Source organism: Pongo abelii, chromosome 2 (genome assembly GCF_028885655.2).
Source record: "Pongo abelii isolate AG06213 chromosome 2, NHGRI_mPonAbe1-v2.0_pri, whole genome shotgun sequence".
Taxonomy (NCBI): domain Eukaryota; kingdom Metazoa; phylum Chordata; class Mammalia; order Primates; family Hominidae; genus Pongo; species Pongo abelii.
In genome coordinates, this window is record NC_085928.1 from 207144866 (window position 1) to 207166081 (window position 21216).

The following is a 21216-nucleotide window of genomic DNA, read 5'->3' on the forward strand; positions in this document are numbered from 1 at the left end:
TTAAAAATGTGCTTTATACTTTTGATTGCTAGTGCTTCTACTGAGGCTCCCATGCCGGGCGCAGTTCTGCTGCTATTCACCTTTCTATGGGTATTTTGGGTCTGCCACTCTCCTCCCCGTCAGCCCTGCTCCAGCACCCAGCAGGTAGGACATCCTTGTTCATACTTTTGAAGTTTATTTAGACCAACAGTGAAATACTGTAACAACTCAGTTTTTTTTTTCTTTCGATGGCTATTAACTCGAGTACTCTCCTCTTTTTGGCATTTAAAATCTTATAAATAGGCACAATTTGTTTCTCAGGCTTCAAAGGAAGAAAAGAGCTGATACTTGCTGGAACAGCTCAGCCTCTGGTGCCTGCCATCAAATTCCATTGGCCCATCATTGAATTTATCGTCTTTTCCCTTCCTGACTTATTTAATCTTTTTTTCTCCCAATTTGTACCCACTCAGTCCTTTTTTATTTCATTTTCAAGTGTCCTTCTTGGGTGTATTTTTGTGAGTTCATGAACAAAAATGAACTTTTGGGGGGCTTAGTTTTCCAATGTTGATTTCTTAGCTTGTGAATCTCTCCACAGCCCTTGCAAAACGTTGCACTTACTGGCCGGGCGCGGTGGCTCACGCCTGTCATCCCAGCACTTTGGGAGGCCGAGGCGGGCGGATCACGAGGTCAGGAGATGGAGACCATCCTGGCTAACACGGTGAAACCCCATCTCTACTAAAAATACAAAAAATTAGCCGGGCGCTGTGGCGAGCGCCTGTAGTCCCAGCTACTCAGGAGGCTGAGGCAGGAGAATGGCGTGAACCCGGGAGGCGGAGCTTGCAGTGAGCCGAGATGGCGCCAGTGCACTCCAGCCTGGGAGACAGAGCGAGACTCCGTCTCAAAAAAAAAAAAATGTTGCAATTACTGTTGTTTACTTTTGTAGTTTGTGGGGTTTTTTGTTTGTTTGTTTGCTTGTTTTGAGACAGAGTCTCACTCTGTCCCCCAGGCTGGAGTGCTGTGGCGCGATCTTGGCTCACTGCAGGCTCCGCCTCCCGGGTTCCCGCCATTCTCCTGCCTCAGCCTCCCGAGTAGCTGGGACTACAGGCGCCCGCCACCACGCCCGGCTAATTTTTTTGTATTTTTAGTAGAGACGGGGTTTGGCCATGATGGCCAGGCTGGTCTCAAACTCCTGACCTCAGGTGATCCACCCGCTTCGGCCTCCCAAAGTGCTGGGATGACAGGCGTGAGCCACCGCCCGGCCGTTTGCGGTTTCCACCACTCAGTCACTTGGGGAGCTGTATTCCCGCCGTGTGGTATCCAAGATGGCGACCGCCATGGCGTCTTTGGTAAGACTTAAGCGGTACGTGGGCTTTGATGTTGTGAGGTTTGTTCATTCTCAGAGGGCATTTTAATATTGAGTTACTACTAGGTTGCCATGTTACTGGGATTCAATGTTAAATTCTAGATCCTGTTTAATTTTTGGTAGTAGATGACAGGGCTCATCACCTTTTTTGAGATGATGGAGTATAGCCTATTTTGGGAACTTGTACCAAGAGAGGGAGGGTTGCTGGTTGAATGGTATCAATTCTTCCAGTCATTGCCAGTTCACAATTTCTATCTTCCCGTGGAACGTACTGTTTTTCCCAATCCCAAGAAGCCTTTTGCTAGATACATGATTTTTAAAAATCAACCTTTTTTTTTTTTTGAGATGGAGTCTCGCTCTGTCCCCCAGGCTGGAGTGCAGTGGCGCGATCTCAGCTCACTGCAAGCTTCGCCTCCCGGGTTCACGCCATTCTCCTGCCTCAGCCTCCTGAGTAGCTGGGACTACAGGCGCCCACCACCACGCCCAGCTAATTTTTTGTATTTTTAGTAGAGACGGGGTTTCACCATGTTGGCCAGGATGGTCTCGATCTCCTGACCTCGTGATTCACCTGCCTCGGCCTCCCAAAGTGCTGGGATTACAGGCGTGAGCCGCCACGCCCGGCCCCGTTTTTATTTTTTGTTGTTGATAAGTTTTCCACTGTCAGTTCCTGAGCTTCCGCAGGTGGAAAGGTAGGTCAGCCGGCTGTCTGGCTGTTGCATCCACTCTGAGGTTACTCAAGGTGGAGGAGCAGCACCAGAATAACAGAGACGGCTTTCGACTGGGCGTTAGCACTGGGCTTACAGTCTCAGGTTGACTCTAACGAAACGTTCTCTTGAGCTAACCATTGCCCTCCTGGGCTTCACTTTCCTCACCTACAAAATAAGGAGGTTGAACTAGATAATTTCTACAGTTTCCTGCAAGTCTAACGTTCTATGATTCTAAGAGCTTTCTGTTGGATTATCTGGGTGAATTAGACAGATATTAGAAATATTTATAAATAAAATATCGATTGTAAATAAAATTAGAAAGAGTGGGAGGGGTCAGCTTAGTTAAGAAAGGGAGCAATGTGAAGGTGTTTGGTTTGCCAGTGGCCCAGAGATGATGAGGAAGCAGCCTTCCCTTCCTGTCCCCACAACCTTTATCTGATTGTTTATAACTGTGAGCTTCCAGTCTGTGAGAACACCTATATGGATTTTGTTTGTTGTCTCTGAGGGTTTCAGCTAACTCATAGCCACAAAGTCCAATAGCCTTCTAAGATGGGTATGTCTCAGCTCTCTTTCTCATCCAGGTTCCAGCACCTACCTGTGAGATACTGACCAGGAATCTCTTTCCTAACACCCCTAAAATAGGCTGGAATCTGCCCCCCACCCCTCAAGCCAGCTGACAGCAACATCAGGACAAGTTTAGATGTTACTAAGCTGACAAAGGGCACTCTGCTTGGGAACTGCCCACTGGTTTCTTGGTATCAATCAACTAGAGCTTCACTACCCACCCCCACATCCTCAAATCTGATGTCCTAATCAGGGAATTACAGCTCGGTCTTCCCTCATGATTTCAACATCATAAACCTTTTAGGTCTGTTCACTTCTAGAAAGATGCATTTATTTGCTTGAGGCTTATTTAAAGTCCAAATACACAGAAATCTTTCTCCTTGTTTGAGCAAATCCCTAAGACCTTCATTTATTCAGCAAATATTTACCAAGCTACTGCTCTGTGCCAGGCACTGCTTAGCTCTGGGGATACATACAAAGCTATATTTTTAATTCATTGGTTGTCACTTACAAGTTACTTTTCTTCACTTCCATCCCCCACCCCTCCACTGTTCTTGACTCCCCCCAGTATCCTGAGAGCTGAGTACTGAACTACTCCCGTCAGCACTGGGTCGAGGTTCTCTGCTACATTTGGACAATGACAAGAAGGGTGTGTGGCATATGTATCATATAAGCTGTTTTCTGTGTCTTCATTTTTCTTAATTTAATGTGCTCCTGAAAGAGGAATCAGTTTCTCTTCCTGTGTCACCCATGCATTTGCCATATACTATAACACAATAGGCCATTTCTGTTCTTAGTCTCAAAGCTGGATGACACAGAACATCAATTTGCCACATATCTAATCATCCAACAGACACATTAGTCCAGACTCTGGGCTCAGAATCTCAAAGAAACTAGAAAACAAGTAATATTGGCTTAGCCCTAGTGCCAGTCAGTTGCCTCTTTACTTTCAGATCCATTCTCCACCCTTTCCTGTTTTGCTCTGTATCCATCCATACTGATGTAAATAAATGTCTGAATAAATTAATAAGTGGGAAAAAAGAATTATAAATAATGTGTGTAGATTCTTTCCATTCTAGGAAGTGAATCTTACCCTCCTCTGCTGCCCTCCCTCAACTTTTGAGTGTGGTTGGACTTAGTGACGTAGTTCCAAAAAATAAAATATGGAGAGGCAAAAATAGTAACGTCACAGTAAAGCAACCTGGCTGATACTACTTGAACCGAGTGATCAAGGTTAACATCACCAATGGTGTTATGTAAGTAGTATGTACCCCTTGATATGATGTGATGAGAAGGGCACATCACCTCTGGTATTCTTTCCAATAACCCATCACCCCAGTCCTATAATGAGAAAAATACAAGACAACCCAATATGAAGTACATTCTACAAAATATCTGACCAGTCCTCTTCAAAACTGTCAAGGTCATGAAATACAAGGAAAGCCTAAGAAAGTAAGAACTAATCACAATACAGTATTCTGGATTGGATCCTGGAAGAAACAAAGATCACTAATGAAAATATCTGGTGAACTATGAGTAAAGTCTGGAGTTTATTAATAGCAACATATCAATGTTGTTTTCTTAGTTTTGACAAATGTATTGGATAAACAAATTGGGTGAGAGGTATATGGAAGCATTTTGTAGTATCTTCAGAACTTTTCTGTGACTCTGAAATTATTCTAAAACAAAAAAATTTTTAGTAAACTCTCAAGAGGAAAAAATGAATTACCAATGTCAGGAATTAAAATGAGAATATTGCTACAGACCCTACAACAATAAGAAGATAATAAGATGTTGTAACTATCTTTGTGCAATAATTTGAATAGTTTAGATGAAATCAGCAAAGTCTTTGGAAAATACAAGTAAATAAATATGAGATGAGAAGAAAGAATAAAATCTGAATAGTCCTGTAAGTTGGATTTGTAATTAAAACCGTCCTACAAAGAAAACTCCATGTCCAGATGGCTTTACTAGTGAATTGCTCAAAATATTGAAGAAAGAAAAATATTAATATTCTTCAAAAATTTTTTAAAACAATAGAGGTTCATGACCAACATGGTGAAACCCCATCTCTCCTAAAAATACAAAAATTAGCTAGGTATGGTGGCTCATGTCTATAATCCCAGCTACTCGGAAGGCTGAGGTAGGAGAATTGCTTGAACCTGGGAGACGGAGGTTGCAGTGAGCTGAGATCGCGCCACTGCACTCCAGCCTGGGCGACAGAGCAAGACTCTGTCTCAAAAAAAAAAAAAAGGAAAAGATAATATATTCCAACGTGTTTCATGAGGTGGACAAAATCCTGATATCGAGACTCAAAAACAGACATTGCAAAAAGAGAAAATTGTTGGACAACCTCTTTAATGAGCTTGGATATAAATATCCTCAACAAAATATTAACAAAGCAAATCTGGCAATATACCCAAAAAAGATTTCACACTTTGCTCAGTAATGCCAGGTTTATTCTAGTAATGCAAGATTAGTATAACATTTGAAAGTCAATCAACACAAATTTTACATGAACAGACTAAAAGAATAATCATGTAATCATCTCAATATGCAAAAAAGCACCTGAAAAAATTCAATACCTGTTAAACGTAATAACATTCAGGAAACCAATAATAGAAGATTTTTTAATTCATTAAATAGTATCCATCTGTGCCAGGTGCGGTGGCTCATGCCTGTAATCCCAGCACTTTGGGAGGCTGAGGCAGGTGGATCATGAGGTCAGGAGTTCAAGACCAGCCTGACCAAGATGGTGAAACCCTGTCTCTACTAAAAATACGAAAATTAGTCGGGCGTGGTGGTGGGCACCTGTAATCCCAGCTACTCAGGAGGCTGAGGCAGGAGAATCACTTGAACCCAGGAGGCAGAGGTTGCAGTGAGCCGAGATCATGCCACTGAACTCCAGCCTGGGCAACAGAGCAAGACTCCATCTCAAATAATAATAATAATAATAGTATCAACCTGCAAAAGATTTTTGCGAAATACTGCAAAAATAGTACCCATCTGCAAAAAGCACTTTTTGCAGAACTTTTCTGTGACTCTGAACTTTTCTGTGACTCTGAAATTATTCTAAAACACAAGAACATTTTAATTAGGTATAGGTATCATCAAACTGAATGCTGAAATATTGTATACTTCCCCCTGACATCAGAAACATGGCAATGATATGTACCATCACCACCAATACCCAACAGTGTACTGGAGGTTCTAGCCATTACTATCAAGAAAGGGGGGAAAGGAATAAAAACTGGAAACCAAAAAACCTGTCATTATTCACAAATGACATGACAATATACATAGAAAGTCTGAAAGAATCTGCAAATAAATGATGAGATTTCACAAATGAATTTAGCAAGTTGCTAGAAGGACGGTCAGTATACAAAAACCAACTGTATTTGTACATGCTTCTACAATCAACTAGAAAATAAAAATCTTTAAGACACCATTTATACTAACACCCAGAAATTCCATTCCTAGTACTTATCCAAGGAAAATGAATCCCCCAAAAGACATGTACACACTTTTAGCAGCTTTATCACAGTAATCAAAAACTGACAACCACCTAAAAGTCCATCCACAGAGGTCTGAATCACCAAATTGTAATATATTCATATATAGAAATACCACACAGCAATACAAAAGAGGAAGTACCATTTTATGCCACAGAGTCAATGAATCTCACTGCCCCATGTTGAGCAGAGAAACCAGATGCCAAAAAGTATATACTGTTTTTGTTTTTTTGTTTTTGTATTTTTGGTAGAGACGGGGTTTCAGCATCTTGGCCAGGCTGGTCTTGAACTCCTGACCTCGTGATCCACCCGCCTCTGCCTCCCAAAGTGCTGGGATTACAAGTGTGAGCCACCACGCCCGGCCAAGTATATACTGTTTTATTCAATTACATTGAAGATGATGAAAGCAATCTAAGGTGGTAGAAGTTACAGTGGTTCACCCTTTTGGGGGTTTGGTATTGACAAGGAAGTGGATGAGGCAGCCTTTTGGAGGTGCTGGAGATGTGTGCTGGTACCCACAGGGGTGTACACCTATGTCAACATTCATTGAACTGTACACTTAAAATTGATGCACTTTGCTGTACCTCCGTTAAATAAAAATGACTATGGAATAATAGCAACCAATCTAGACAATAATAATACTGTAGACAGCATATGACGAAAGCCTGGTCCAAAGCACGTGAGGGCGGGGATCGTAATGTCTGAGACTGACTCTTCAGGACTTAGAATCTCCTTAGAAAGAAAGATAAGCGTAAAAGTTACCACCCTATAATGATGACATAGATTTTTTTTCTTTGCAATTTTATCTTTTTTTTTTTTTTTTGAGATGGAGTTTCATTCTTGTTGCCCAGGCTGGAGTGCAATGGCACAATCTCGGCTCACCGCAACCTCCGCCTCCCAGGTTCAAGCAATTCTCCTGCCTCAGCTTCCTGAGTATCTGGGATTACAGGCATGCACCACCATGCCTGGCTAATTTTGTATTTTTAGTAGAGACGGAGTTTCACCATGTTGGTCAGGCTGGTCTCGAACTCCAGACCTCAGGTGATCCGCCCACCTCAGCCTCCCAAAGTGCTGGGATTACAGGTGTGAGCCACCGTGCCCAGCCCGTATATTTTAAAGGACATTGTTGCTTTACACATTTTGTATCAGCCGTTTTCAAAAAGTGAATTGTCTATGTGTTACTATCTAGCTTGGAAAAATTTGCAGGTCTCTTTATTAGCAAACACACATTGTGTGGAAAATACGCTACTCTCTGTGAGAAAGCCAGAAAGGAGCCTCAGGAAACGAACCTGTAAATTAAAGAAAGGAGGGAGATGTTTCCTCCAGCTAGTGGGAAACCTGGAGAGAGGACAGAAGTGACTCTTCCCCCACTCCCACACCTGGACTTTTCCCTCACGGAGGAAGGAAGGAGATGCAGGTATATTTGCTGGAGGGATTTTCTCTGAAGTGGGATGTAAACGAAATACTGTGAAACCAACCTAAGTCAATTTGTCCGTTTATAATAGTTGGTAGGTAACAGATGAGGTCCACAGATGTCCTCACCCACAACATCATGGCACGATGGAAGCAAGTCTCAGCCCAGATAGGGCCGTTTGCACATCATGTTTACTATCAGGCAGGTACAGAAACAGTTTTCAAATGTGTTCTGTGTACTTGACGAAGCCCCAGATCTCCGACCTTTTCGGTGCTACTCCATTTCACTTGACACAAATGAAATGCTAGTCTCCAGTGAGGATGCAGCTAGCCTCTTGTCAAACTCAAAGGGCCAAGACTTTTTTTTTTTGAAACAGAGTCTTGCTCTGTTGTCCAGGCTGGAGTGCAATGGCATGATCTCGGCTCACTGCAACCTCCACCTTCCAGGTTCAAGCAATTCTCCTGCCTCAGCCTCCGCAGTAGCTGGGATTACAGGCGCCAGTCACCACTCCTGGCTAATTTTTTTGTATTTTCAGTAGAGATGGGGTTTCTCCATGTTGGTCAGGCCAGTCTCGAACTCCCGACCTTGGGTGATCTGCCCGCATCAGCTGAGATTACAGGCATGAGCCACTGTGCCTGGCCCAGAAAGGTTTTCTTTTCTTTTCTTTTTCTTTCTTTTTTTTTTTTTTTTGAGACAGAGTCTCCCTCTGTCACCCAGGCTGGAGTGCAGTGGCGCGATCTCGGCTCACTGCAACCTCCGCTACCGGGGGACCTGTCCCGATAATCACATAGGTTCTTTTCTAGTTTCACTAAGCGTCGGCCGGCTTGAGAAATAAAGGGACAGAAATAAAGAGTACAAAAGACAGAAATTTTAAAGCTGGGCGTCCGGTGGAGACATCACATGTCGGTAGGTTCCGTGATGCCCCACAAGCTGCAAAACAGCAAGTTTTTATTAGGGAGTTTCAAAAGGGGAGGGAGTGTGCGAATAGGTGTGGGTGACAGACATCAAGTACTTAACAGGGTAATAGAATATCACAAGGCAAGTGGAGGCAGGGCGAGATCACAGGACCACAAGACCGAGGCGAAATTAAAATTGCTAATGAAGTTTCGGGCACCATTGTCATTGATAACATCTTATCAGGAGACAGGGTTTTGAGATCAACCGGTCTGACCAAAATTTATTAGGCGGGAATTTCCTCTTCCTAATAAGCCTGGGAGCGCTATGGGAGACTGGAGTCTATTTCATCTCTGCAGACTCGACCCTAAGAGACAGGCACACCTCGGGGGGCTGTTTATAAGCCTATACCTCCAGGCACGTATTCTCTTTCTCAGGGATGTCCCATGCTGAGAAAAAGAATTCAGCGATATTTCTCTCATTTGCTTTTGAAAGAAGAGAAATATGGCTCTTTTCCGCCCGGCTCACTGGCGGTCAGAGTTTAAGGTTATCTCTCTTATTCCCTGAACAATTGCTGTTATCCTGTTCTTTTTTCAGGGTGCTCACATTTCATATTGCTCAAACACACATGCTGTACAATTTGTGCAGTTAATGCAATTATTACAGAGTCCTGAGGCGATATACATCCCCTCAACTGACAGGATTAAGAGATGAAAGTAAAGACAGGCATAGGAAATGACAAGGGTATTGATTGGGGAAGTGATAAGTGTCCATGAAATCTTCACAATTTATGTTTAGAGATTGCAGTAAAGACAGGCATAAGAAATTACAAAAGTATTAATTTGGGGAACTGTGGGGAAAAGCAAGAGAGATCAGATTGTTAATATGTCTGTATAGAAAGAAGTAGACATAAGAGACTCCATTTTGTTCTGTATTAAGAAAAATTCTTCCGCCTTGAGATGCTGTTAATCTGTGACCTTACCCCCAACCCCGTGCTCTCTAAAACATGTGCTGTGTCAAACTCAAGGTTAAATGGATTAAGGGTTGTGCAAGATGTGCTTTGTTAAACAAATGCTTGAAGGCAGCATGCTCCTTAAGAGTCATCACCACTCCCTAATCTCAAGTACCCAGGGACACAAAAACTGCGGAAGGCCGCAGGGACCTCTGCCTAGGAAAGCCAGGTATTGTCCAAGGTTTCTCCCCATGTGATAGTCTGAAATATGGCCTCGTGGGAAGGGAAAGACCTGACCGTCCCCCAGCCCGACACCCGTAAAGGGTCTGTGCTGAGGAGGATTAGTATAAGAGGAAGGCATACCTCTTGCAGTTGAGACAAGACAAAGGCATCTGTCTCCTGCCTGTCCCTGGGCAATGGAATGTCTCGGTATAAAACCCGATTGTACGTTCCATCTACTGAGATAGGGAAAAACTGCCTTAGGGCTGGAGGTGAGACATGTGGGCGGCAGTACTGCTTAACAAAGCATTGAAATGTTTATGTCTATGCATTTCTAAAGCACAGCACTTGATTCTTTACCTTGTCTATGATGCAAAGGCCTTTGTTCACGTGTTTGTCTGCTGACCCTCTCCCCACTATTGTCTTGTGACCATGACACATCCCCCTCTCTAAAAAACACCGACAAATAATCAATAAATACTAAGGGAACTCAGAAGCCAGTGGGATCCTCCATCTGCTGAACGCTGGTCCCCTGGGTCCCCTTATTTCTTTCTCTTCACTTTGTGTCTTTTCCTTTTCCAAGTCTCTCGTTCCACCCAACGAGAAACACCCACAGCTGTGAAGGGGCGACCCACCCCCTTCAGGGAACTAATAAATGTCCATAAAATCTTCACAATCCACGTTCTTCTGTCATGGCTTCAGCCGGTCCCTCCGTTTGGGGTCCTTGGCTTCCCACAACACTCCGCCTTCTGGGTTCAAGTGATTCTCCTGCCTCAGCCTCCCCAGTAGCTGGGACTACATGCACCTGCCACCACGCCTGGCTAATTTTTTGTATTTTCAGTAGAGATGGGGTTTCACCATGTTGGCCAGGTTGATCTCGATCTCCTGACCTCGTGATCCACCCGCCTCGGCCTCCCAAAGCGCTGGGATTACAGGCGTGAGCCACCGTGCCTGGCCAAGGTTTTCTTAATGGAGGGACATAAAGTCGATATTAGTGGAAAGGGGCAAGGCCCTGTCTTTTACAATGGACACAGAGCTGAAAAGACTATGAGTGACAAAAATTGGTGATAAGTGAAACACAAAACAGGAAAATAGGAGTTACAGTAACATTGTTTGAAGTGTTTTGTTTTTGTTTGAGATGGAGTCTTGCTCTGTCGCCCAGGCTGGAGTATAATGGCGCGATCTCGGCTCACTGCAACCTCTATCTCCCGGGTTCAAGCGATTCTCCTGCCTCAGCCTCCTGAGTGGCTGGGATTACAGGTGTTCACCACAATGCCTGCATTTTTGTATTTTTAGTAGAGATGGGGTTTCACCACGGTGGCCAGGTTGGTCTCGAACTCCTGACCTCAGGTGATCCGCCTGCCTCGGCCTCCCAAAGTGTTGTGATCACAGGCGTGAGCCACCGTGCCCAGCCTGTTTGAAGTTTTCTTAATGTATTGCATTTAATCAAAGAGGGTTGTAAAATGTTTTTAAACTCAGGTGAGCTCTGAAAGTGCCTAGTCCTTGGATTTACCCAAACCAGTGTTTAACTCCTGCCACTGCCACTCACGAAATGCTGGGTTGCCTACCATTTACTTCACTCTGCTCCTTGGTTTCTTAATCTGCATAATAGGATCAGAAATTCTTCTGTGAGGAAATTCGCAAAGGAAAACCCAAACGCAGCAGAGACAATGGACATTGGCACCCTTCTGCCCCCTGGTGGTAATTTTTAGAACTATGTGGGCAGTGGCGAGAGTCAAAATAAAATGCGCGAAGTGTAAAACAAAAACCACGCAACGTCTTCCTTGTCATGCACAGCCGCGCTTGAATCGTCTATTGTCTTGCCTTCTCGGTGCTTTCTCCCTCCCACGACTATCAGTGGTCCAACGACACATTGCAGAAAGTTCCAGGAGTCATCACTTACCCTAGAGCAAGCTTGTCCCCACCTGCTGCCTGCGGGCCTCATGTGGCCAGGTGGCTTTGAATGCAGCTCAACACAAATTGGTAAGCTTTTTTGTGTGACTTTTTTTTTTTTAGCTCATCAGCTATCATTAGTGTTAGTGTATTTTTTAATGTGTGGCCCAAGACAATTCTTCTTCTTTTAATGTGGGAAGAAAAAATATTGGACACCCCTACCCTAGAGGAATGATAGTGTGTGGTATTTGGTTTTGTTCTTGTTTTCCTTCTCCTCTACATCGCATGGACTGTGGAGCATGTCCATGTCTTCAGGTCATCAGCATGACTTTTAGGGGAGGTGATCACAGAGTCAAAGCCGTGGGAGATGCAGAATTCGGCTGAAGATCACTTAAATATCCAGCACTGCTGTAGCACTAGTGATAGAAAGAATATGAAGAGAATTCAAGATTGAACAACGTGGCCGGGCGCAGTGGCTCAGGCCTGTAATCCCAGCACTTTGGGAGGCCGAGGCAGGCGGATCACCTGACGTCAGGAGTTAGAGACCAGCCTGGCCAACATGGTGAAACCCCATCTCTACTAAAAATACAAAAATTAGCTGAGTGTGGTGGCACACGCCTGTAATCCCAGCTACTCGGGAGGCTGAGGCAGGAGAATCGCTTGAACCCGGGAGGCAGAAGTTGTAGTGAGCCGAGATTGTGCCACTGCACTCCATCCTGGACGACAGAGCAAGACTCTGTCTCAAAAAAAATGAACAAAGCACTGAATAGATTAATTGGATTTAATTAAGTGATGAAAGAATTGAGTAATGGAACTTCACCCATTCTAACCAGGTGACAAAGTAGAAAAGGTTCAAAGATTTAGTAGGGGTTTAAATTGAGTTTAAGATAATAGGATTACAGTTCCAATCTCATTGGTAAGACAAATTTTATTTCTAAAAGTTCATGTATTTCCCTCCCTTTATACAACTGCAAATGTGAGTTTGGAGCTGGAGTGGGAGAGGAAAGCAAAGAATGAAGGGAAAGAAATAGGAGGAAGATTCTAGAAATGGGAGCAGCATGGGAGAAGTGGCGGGAGCAAAGTCCTGGCAGATAGATGCCACAATCAAAACTTCTGCCCTGTTTCCTAGCTGCTTGGTGTCAGCGCTGGGGCCATTCCCCCAGCCTGTGACCTTGGCACCCCCTATGTGGACCTGGGCTCTTCCTCTGTCCTTCCACCTGGATGTTCTTTAGTGGGTCCTGGCCAGGGTCCTATTGCTCCCTTTAACCTCTGGAGCTTTTGTCTGCTACATTATCTTACACTGATGCTGACTTAGGCCTAATCCTGGGTGAAGTCGTGATGTGGCTGAAGTGTCTGGGTGTAATTCAAGAATCCTCGAGGGAGAATCAGGAGTTTTGGGTTCTGGTTCCAACTTGGTAATTTACCAAGTCACAGCCTCCTGGAGCCTGGTTTTCTCTATCAATAAAATGAAGAAATCTGTCTTCTCTAGTTCATAAGTTGTCAAGATCAAATGTGTAAATACATAGGCAAGTTCTTATGAAAGGGAAGGCTTCTATCACTGTAAAGAAATATCATTGATAGCTAGTATATGATAATCTGCTGCCGTCTGCCCTCCCCATATGTACCCTATCATGCTCTGAGTCCCTCCTTCCTGCCTTTTCCCCATCTCCTATCACAACCTGCTTTTTGTATGTGATTGCTATTTACACCTTGATAATATTAAATCAGAGATGTACACAGTTAAATTTGAGATAGTTACGCCTTGTCTAGAAATATTCACATATTAAGCCTGATCTGTATTTGGGTGGTAAAAACAGTTAGTCCTTGTTCAAGAAATGTTAACCAACAGTTTGGGGTAGGAGGGAGAAGCGAGGCTTTCCTTGTGTTCTGAAATCACTATATTTCATGCCTGAATTAGCCTGTCTGAGCTGGAATTCAGAGTGACTCTTTGGATCCATGTTTTAAAGGGACATCTATAGAGACTCCCATTGCTTTTTCTATGCACATAGTTTTTGTGTGGTTTTTACTGGAATCTTATTACAGTTACAGTTACCATCCCATGGACCAACATGGCCCATCGAGGGCTATAGCAGTGAGAGGGTCGAGGGTCAGTGCATAGATGCTGGAGCCACATGACGTGGGTTCAAATCTCAGCTCTCCCACTTATGACCGTGTGACCTTGGACAGGCTGCTTCACTGCTCCGGGCCTCAGTTTTCTAATTTGCACAATGGGGGAGATTAATAATACCTATCTCCGGAGGTTTGTTGGGAGGATTAAATAACAGGCCTGAAACACCTAGAGCAGTGTCTGGCACTGAGTACACATTAGCTGGAATTTATTTCAATTGCATGTTGAAAACATGTAAACCATTCAGAAATTTAATTTTAAAAATAAAAAATAAAAAGTCACTTAAACTCTCTATCTCCCACTTTAACCCCACTCCTCTTTCCACAGGCAAACTGTTAACGTCACTTTGCAAACATCATTCAAGTGTTTTGTTTTGTTTTTGTTTTTGTTTTGCGACAGAGTTTTGCTCTTGTTGCCCAGGCTGGAGTGCAATGGTGTGATCTCAGCTCACTGCAACCTCTGCCTACCAGGTTCAAGCGATTCTCCTGCCTCAGCCTCCTGAGTAGCTGGGATTACAGGCATGCGCCACCATGCCCGGCTAATTTTGTATTTTTAGTAGAGACGGGGTTTCTCTGTGTTGGTCAGGCTGGTCTCAAACTCCTGCCCTCAGGTGATCCGACTGCCTTGGCCTTCCAAAGTGCTGGGATCACAGGCGTGAGCCACTGCACCTGGCCTCATTCAAGAGTTTTTACTGATGTATTTTTTAAATCAAGGAATTATAGTATACTATTTGGCAGCTTGTTTTCCTCACTTAACCACGTAGCTAGGAGTTATTTCCAGGTCACTGTGCCCAGTGCTACCTTCTTCTTCCTACAGGTTTCATAGTATGCCGCAGCATGGACACTGCGCAATTCACTTAACCGATGTCTTATTGATGGATATTTGGAGTGTTTCCAGTTTTCCACGATCATATTCGCTTTTTACACATTCTTTTCTCTTTATAATTCAGAACCATCAAGCTGAAGCCCAGCAGGGCTTCCTCATTTCATATCATAGCTCATTTCCTATTGAGCAAAGCTTCTTCCTCGAGTCAGCTCTTGCCACACTTCTTTCTACAGAAAGAAGAAGTGGAGTTATCTGTCCTGGGCTTCGGGAGTAAACACACCCATTCCCTTGCTGCTGCTGCCCACGCTGCTTTGCCCACACAGCACCACTGTCCCTGGGGATCCTGAATAACAATCTGCTGAGCAAAATCAACATCCCTTTGGCTACGGCGTGGCTAATTGCACTTAATAGGTTATAATAGTTCTGGCACAGACAGGCTCCTTCCCATGGTGTATTTCACCACCTCACTGAAGAGACGTGTGTTCCAGTGTGAGTCTGTTCCTCCGTGTCATCCCAATAAATGCTCCTATGTTCAGAGGCCATTGTCAGGAATGCTCTTTCCTCTCCCTTCTACACAGACAAATCTTCCTTTGAGGACACACTCAACTCCAACTCCTTTTGTGAAGCTTTCCCAGTTGCTCCAGCCGGCATGAATCCTTCCCTCCACCGAATTTCTTCAGCAAGAATGCCTTCTAGGCCAGGCGCGGTGGCTCACGCCTATAATCCCAGCACTTTGGGTGGCCAAGGCGGCGGATCACCTGAGGTTGGGAGTTCGAGACCAGCCTGACCAACATGGAGAAACCCCGCCTCTACTAAAATACAAAATTAGCCAGGTGTAGTGGTGTGTGCCTGTAATCCTAGCTACTCAGGAGGCTGAGGCAGGAGAATCACTTGAACCCGGGAGGCGGAGGCGGAGGCGGAGGCGGAGGTTGCGGTGAGCTGAGATCGTGCCACTGCACTCCAGCCTGGGCAACAAGAGCGAAACTCTGTCTCAAAAAAAAAAAAAAAAAAAAAAGAGAGAATGCCTTCTAAGTGCATAGCACCTGTGTGAGGGTGAAACCCTGGCCCACAGAGCCAGTGGTTGTAGGAAAGTTAAAATAGACGGCTATAGTATATTGGGAGGCCAAGGTGGGCGGATCACGAGGTCAGGAGATCGAGACCATCCTGGCTAACACGGTGAAACCCCATCTCTACTAAAAATACAAAAAATTAGCTGGGCGTGGTGGCGGGCGCCTGTAGTCCCAGCTACTCGGGAGGCTGAGGCAGGAGAATGGTGTGAACCCGGGAGGCGGAGCTTGCAGTGAGCCGAGATCACGCCACTGCACTCCAGCCTGGGCGACAGAGCGAGACTCCGTCTCAAAAAAAAAAAAAAAAAAAAGGCTATAGTATATCAGAATTCCATAGAAATAAGATTATTACAAAAAGCCTATAAGCAGAGAGACACTGGAATATACTGAAGCTAATATGAGCAAAAGGGAATTGTGGGTTGGAACATCAATACCCACAGCAGCAGTGAAGGAAAGCAGAAGGCTTGCACAGCGCTTCTCAAAGTGTGGTCTGGGGGCTTGTTAGAAATGTAATTTCTTGGCCAGGCGCAGTGGCTCACACCTGTAATCCCAGCACTTTGGGAGGCCAAGGCAGGTGGATCACCTGAGGTCAGGAGTTCAAGACCAGCCTGGCCAACATGGCAAAACCCCGTCCCTACTAAAAATATAAAAATTAGCCAGGCGTGGTGGCGCACATCTGTAATCCCAGCTACTCAGGAGGCTGAGACAGGATAATTGCTTAAACCTGGGAGGTGGGAGTTGCAGTGAGCTGAGATTGTGCCACTGCACTCCAGGCTGGGTGACAAGAGCGAGACTCCCTCTCAAACAAATTTAAAAAAAAAAAGGAAAAGAAATGCAAATTCTTAGGCTCCGCCCCAGACTTACTGAATCAGAAATTCTGGAGGTGGAACTCAGCAATCTGCGCTATCGTAAGTCCTACAGGTGAGTTTGGTTCATGCTGAAGTCTAAGAACCACTAGCTTGAGTAGAGATTCAAAGTTTGTGTCTCCAGCACAGAAAGACTTTTGCAACAACGAGTCTCGGGAGGCTTAAAGCAAGCAGAGAGGACTGCAGCTGTTAAGAGTAATCCTAAGAAGATTTTAGGTAGGAGAACTCAAGCGTGGGGAGCTGGGAAGCCCCAGCTGGCAGGGAGGGGTCCTACTTGGCGAGCTACCCCCAAAGGGCCTGCGCTGGTCAAGGGTCTCCCGGAGGGTCTGCCTGTGGGCAGGAGAAACACAGGTGTCCAGGACTAGTGTTCTGACTGATACGTGGCCCTAGGATTTCTCTCCTGGGACCACTTGGAGAGGCAACCCTTGGCTGCCAGAGGAAGAGACTGATGGAAGTGGCAGGACGGGAGGAAGGCCTGTGGGAGGAGGGTGCCAGAGTGGGAAGGGAGCATGTGAGGAGAGTCTTGACGGTTAATGCCAGTTACCTCTAGAAAATTACCAGGCTTTACAGACTCAAGAGCTACTACCCAAAAGATTGAAAAAACTGCCTTAAAAAAAAAAAAAAAAAAAGCAACCCACCCCAGAGAAGAGAGGAGCTATTTAGAAAACTCCAGAAGTAAATAAGCTCAGACAAATCTGAGATTTATCTGGTCTCTGCTCCTGAGTCCTGTCTGAGAATCAGGCACCTAAGAGATGGGGCGTTGTGTCCACCAGAGACGGTGAAGAGGCCGGGTGCAGTGGCTCACACCTGTAATCCCAGCACTTTGGGAGGCCGAGGTGGGCGGATCACCTGAGGTCAGGAGTTCGAGACCAGCCTGGCCAAGGTGGTGAAACTCTATCTCTACTAAAAATACAAAAATTAGCCAGGCGTGGTGGCACACGCCTGTAATCCCAGCTACTCGGGAGGCTGAGGCAGGAGAATTGCTTGAACCTGGGAGGCAGAGGTTGCAATGAGCCAAGATCACGCCATTGCACTCCAGCCTGGGTGACAGAGCAAGACTCCATCTCAAAAAAGAAAAGAGATAGTGAAGAAAGCCGTCATCTCTGGTGGTTTGCAAGTTTGATTTTCGCAGCAGAACCCTTAATGAAGATCTCAAATGGAACTCTGAAATGGGAAAAACTTAAACACGTAAGAATTGAGCTGCTGTGGATAAATTAGGAGTCCAGTTCCCACCTCCTTATTCTTTTTATCACTCAGGAACAATGACCACTTTTACACCCTACCCCAACCCTAGCTCCCCAGGATGCTGCTCCACAGAAGGCAGCTTGAAAACGCTGATGGTTAACCTCCTCTCTGGCGCCTCGCTGGGCTGCTGTAGGGACAGCTGGGTCACTGCTTCACAAAGTCACCCTTCCCATTGCTGGCGGTTTTGATCTTCAGAGAGTTCTGTCTTTTCTTTTCTCTTCTGCTTTTTTTTTTTTTTTTTTTTGAGGTAGAGTTTTATGCTTGTCCCCCAGGCTAGAGTGTGCAATGGCGTGATCTGGGCTTGCTGCAACCTCTGTCTCCTGGGTTGAAGTGATTCTCCTGCCTCAGCCTCCCGACTAGCTGGAATTACAGGTGCACACCACCACACCGGGCTAATTTTTGGATTTTTAGTAGAGATGGGGGTTTCACCATATTGGCCAGGCTGGTCTCAAACTCCTGACCTCAAGTGATCCACCCTCCTTGGCCTCCCAAAGTGCTGAGATTACAGGCGTGAGCCACTGCGCCCGGCCAGAAAGTTCTATCTTTTCTTGAGGTGACAGCTGCTCCCTAAATTTGCAATAACTGTGCCTAGTTTTTCCCTCTAGAAGTACTAATATATTCTTCTACGTGAAAGATCTTTAAAGAACTAAAGAGCTTTAAGAGCAATCTTTTAACTTTTGCCTTTTCCAGGCAAAAATCTCATCACTTCTTGCAAAGGATTCTCGTGTGACATGGTCACTCTCTGTGGGACACACTCATTTGTCAACATCTTTTAAAATGAGGCTCCTGGAAGAAAACATGGCTCCAGACAGGATCTGATCAGGACGGTGTAAAATGGAGACATTCCTTTCCCCGAGCTGAGCACTAACCCTCAATTAATGCAGCATAGGCTTACATTAGCTTTCCGGGCAGCCAGTCCACAGCGTGTTCACACTGCAACTGCTGCCAATTCGATGCCCTCTGTCTGTTTCACGTTGTTTTTTAGGTTAACTCTTTCCTGTCCTGTGCTCTTGCTGTTGGCATTTCTTAATGCAAGTCGTGGACTTCACTTGTGTCTCCATAATATCTCGTCCTGTAGGTGTTAGTCCAGTCACTCAAAATATTATAAAATACAGATCTTTTCTTTTTTTTTTTTTTTTGAGATGGAGTTTTGCTCTTGTTGCCCAGGCTGGAGTGCAGTGGTGCAGTCTCAGCTCACTGCAACCTCCGCCTCCCGGGTTCAAGCAATTCTCCTGCCTCAGCCTCCCAAGTATCCAGGATTGCAGGCATGCACCACCACGCCTGGCTAATTTTATATTTTTAGTAGAGACGGGATTTCACCATGTTGGCCAGGCTGGTCTTGAACTCCTGACCTCAGGTGATCCACCCACCTCAGCCTCCCAAAGTGCTGGGATTACAGGCGTGAGCCACCACGCCCGGCTGGCAAAAGACTTTTTAAAAAAACTTTCACATATTGAACACTTACTCCATGACAGATGCTGTCCTATGCATATGGTATCTAACTTCCTCCTTACCCTGGCCCAGTGGAAACAGGTATTAATGTCCCATTTCACAAATGAGAAAACTGGGGAAAGGAACAACGACGAATGTATCCTGATTTCTGAGGGTCTTTTTGGCTGTCAGTGTCAGTGATAGCTGGGCAGGGAGGTGTTCTACACACACGGCCAGTTAAGCCCCACTCAGCAGTCCTAAGGGAAGAGTTAGGCTCAGCGCCGGATGAAAGGCTTGAACCACAGGGAGCGAAAGCAGCAGAAAAACTCATCACTCCTGGTTCCTTCTCCCTAGGGTGACACCTCATCCACCTTTTGAAGAAAGTGGGGCCAGGCATAGGAATGGACCAAGAAAATGAAAAACGGTGAAAGCTGGATCTTAAAAATAAACCTTATTGAGCATATAATGCTATAAAACGTGCTTGCTCATGCAGTTGTCTTGGATGTAAGACCCTGATATTTGCATACAGTGGCTTTATCAGGCTGAAATATTTTTTCTTCCTTGACTTCCTTTATGTTATTTATTTAATTTATTTATTTTTTCTTTTTTTAAGACAAAGTCTCTGTCGCCCGGGCTGGAGTGCAGTGGCACAATCTCGGCTCACTGCAGCCTCTACCTTCCGGGTTCAAGCTATTCTCCTGCCTCAGCCTCCCGAGTAGCTGGGACTATAGGCACGTGCCACCACGCCCAGTTAATTTTTTGTATTTTTAGTAGAGACGGGGTTTCACAGTGTTCGCCAGGATGCTCTCGATCTCCTGATCTCGTGACCCGCTGGCCTCCGCCTCCCAAAGTGCTGGGATTACAGGCGTGAGCCACCGCACCGGCCTTGACTTCCTTTTTCCGTTTTGCAGGAGGGAATGGATTGAGTGAAGGAGGAACCCACATAGTCTACTCCATCTACACTGCATTTATGACTGTGTGATATTTTTCTTTTTCTTTTCTTTTTACCTATAGTTTCTTGTTGGAAAAAGATGTTTTCTTGTTGACTGTTGCTCCCCGACGGAAATGTGAGCTCCACGAAAGAAAAGTCCTGGCTGCCTGGTCCTCCTCTGTATCCCTGTTACCTAGAACAGTGCTTGGCACCTGTGAAGTGCTTCAGACATATTAGATCAATAATTAAAGAATGATTCTATGTATGGCACAGACGACCTAGTGTTTTTAAAAGATTATTTAAAAACAATGTAAATTCTGAGCAAGGCTCACTCTAGATGGGGAGGTAGTCACGTTTAAATTACAAGAAAAAATTGCGGCCAGGCGTGGTGGCTCACGCCTGTAATCCCAACACTCTGGGAGGCCGAGGCGGGTGGTTCACTTGCGGTCAGGAGTTCAAGGCCAGCCTGACACTCCTCTAATCCCAGATACCCAGGAGGCTGAAGCAGGAGAATCCCTTGAACCCAGGAGGCGGAGGTTGCAGTGACCGGAGACTGTTCCACTGCACTCCAGCCTGGGCAACAGAGCAAGATACCATCTCAATAAATAAATAAATAAATAAAAATAAATTTAAATTTAAAAAAACGATAAGAAATAGAAAAAGAAAATATTGCTAATACGCAGTGCCAAGCCACAGCTACTTTTTGATAAATTAAAAAACAAATACTGCCCTCTGATGGTAGTAGTTTTTTAATTTTTAATTTTAGCAGCAATAAACATCCTCATTTCCTGAATACCAAACTATGGCTGCCCACGATGGCAGAGCCAGTGGGAGGGACGGGAAGATGCACAATGTGCTTTGCCATCTGAGTCCAGGATAGTTCTCTCAGCTACCACCCACTACACACCCACACACTACACACCCCACACACTACACACCCACACCCACCCACTACACACCCGTACACTACACACACCTACACACTACACATCCACACCCACCCACTACACACCTACACACTACACACCCACACCCACCCACTACACACCTACACACTACACACCCATACACTACACACCCCACACGCCTACACACCCACCCACTACACACCCGCACACTACACACCCACACACTCACACACATACACCCACCCACTACACACCTACACACTACACACTCCACACACCTACACACCCACTACACACCCACACACTACACACCCATAC

The 21216-nt window shown here is 45.2% G+C and overlaps 1 long non-coding RNA gene across 2 annotated transcripts; it reads left to right on the forward strand.

Annotated features, from left to right (window-relative positions):
• Positions 1-1079: 1079 nt before the first annotated feature.
• Positions 1080-20255, forward strand: LOC134761133 (uncharacterized). 2 transcript variants are annotated; one of them, XR_010139420.1, is made up of 2 exons: positions 1080-1339; positions 20074-20255. It is a non-coding gene; the product is annotated as an uncharacterized LOC134761133 (long non-coding RNA). The 2 variants fall into 2 exon arrangements; XR_010139419.1 differs by having other exon boundaries at positions 1115-1325.
• Positions 20256-21216: the final 961 nt, after the last annotated feature.